Below are 1,786 nucleotides of genomic sequence, written 5' to 3'. Positions count from 1 at the left end.
CTACGAGAATTCTTCCTGATATATTTTGCTAAAACAATGCCAATAAAAATAACTTAAAACAACAAATGCCTGTCAAACTACAAAGCTATGTTGACTTGCCTATCCCATTAGAAGTGTTAAGGAATATCGAGTCAAACAAAGAAAATGGTGCAAAAGGTTGGATTCTCTCTCTCTACAAAGCTATGTTGACTTGCCTATCCCATTAGAAGTGTTAAGGAATATCGAATCAAACAAAGAAAATGGTGCATAAGGTTGGATTCTCTCTCTCTCTCTGTGTGTGAAAGCTAAATATTATAGACCTAGTCAAAAGTATGAGAATCAAATGAAATTTAATAGATGCGAACAAAGTATCACAATCATGTCGCAAAGAAGTTGAGGGGGACAATTTCATCCTCTTTTTGGTCATAGTATATTTGGCAACTTGTAAACCCCCCCCTCCCGCCCCTCTCTACGACCTAAAAAAAAATTTAATTAAAAAGTTGTAATCCTCTTTTAATATTTATTTATTTTATTCGTGAATTTTTTTCAGTAAATCTTAAAAGTTATTTAATGCGGTATAAGGGGGATTCTCAAAATTTTGAAAATAAAAAATAAGAAAAATAAGATAAAAATAAGATTACAATTTATTAATTCACCACTTTGCTTGCCAGCAGACTTTTTCTCAATTATTAGACCAAAGCATTCTTTAGGCCGCTTATTAAAAATATTTAAGAGTGAATGGGTTAATGGGTCTTTGAGGAATGGTCAAAAATATTATAAACAAACTATATGAATCGAATCCAAGGGAGCATCAAATTAATAAATAGTTTAGATCGATTCATATGCATTACTAATTTATTAGTAAGCCATCTCTTAATCATTAAAAGAACTAGATGATGGAAATATTTATAGAAATTTTAGTTGTTTAATTTAATTTAGATTGATTTAATTATTAAAAGGTGGAGAGGGTGACACACATATTTATTGACAACTCCATGCCAAGCCAATGAATCCACAAAGGGGAGTATATTTTTCCATAATAAGAGAAAAGATATTCAATTGTGAAATTACCATGTTTGCAAGCATTGACTTTTCCAAATCAATTCCAACAAAAAAAAAAGACTTTTCCAAATCAATAGAGACTTGGTGGACTCCATGATCATCACCAGCTGCAAGTTTCATGCCATGAGAAGAATGAAGACTAAATCTTGGTTTTCACACATTCTCAGTGGTTTCATACATCCTTTTCATCAATATATACAAAGTTCTATTATAAATACTTCTAAGCATAGTTAGAACATCCAAACCATTCTTCATTGAATCCTTACATTATACACACAAAATATCTATTTCGAGAACTTGAACCTTAGCTACTTCCTTAAATTTATCTACAATCACATTTTTTTTTTCTTCTGTGAATCAATTCCCAATGACATTAAATACGCCGTCACCTGTTTCTCCAATACAACCTCCCACCTTTGGAAACAATATTACCATTCTTAGCATTGATGGAGGAGGAATAAGAGGGATTATTTCGGTGACCATTCTTGAGTTCCTTGAGTCCCAGGTTCAGGTTTCTTAAGTTCTAACCTTTTTTTTTTTGCTTAAGATCAACAAGATAGAAAGAATACAAACAGCTCAAATACAGTGCACTACCAAAAACAGCAGCCTACCCATCCACTTTTGGCATGGCCATCAATAGATAGAAAAAGCCCAACAACAGATTAATGGATTCGAGGCTTTAATTTATTGCTCATCCCTTGCCCTTCTGCGAAATTATCTTACATATTAATTTCTTTGATGAACA

General features: G+C 32.3%; 1 protein-coding gene and 1 pseudogene across 1 annotated transcript in view; both read left to right on the top strand.

The window, feature by feature from the left end:
• Positions 1–1,786, top strand: part of LOC122074815 (patatin-like protein 2) — a 22,358-nt gene that overhangs the window by 4,878 nt on the left and 15,694 nt on the right. The gene's annotated exons all lie outside the window — the stretch shown is intronic.
• The window catches only part of LOC122073728, a 3,964-nt pseudogene continuing 3,586 nt past the window's right edge, over positions 1,409–1,786 (top strand).

This window comes from Macadamia integrifolia, chromosome 3, assembly GCF_013358625.1.
Source record: "Macadamia integrifolia cultivar HAES 741 chromosome 3, SCU_Mint_v3, whole genome shotgun sequence".
Classification (NCBI taxonomy): Eukaryota; Viridiplantae; Streptophyta; class Magnoliopsida; order Proteales; family Proteaceae; genus Macadamia; species Macadamia integrifolia.
Note: the sequence above shows the minus strand (reverse complement) of the source record. Positions and strands in the feature narration are given on the sequence as shown.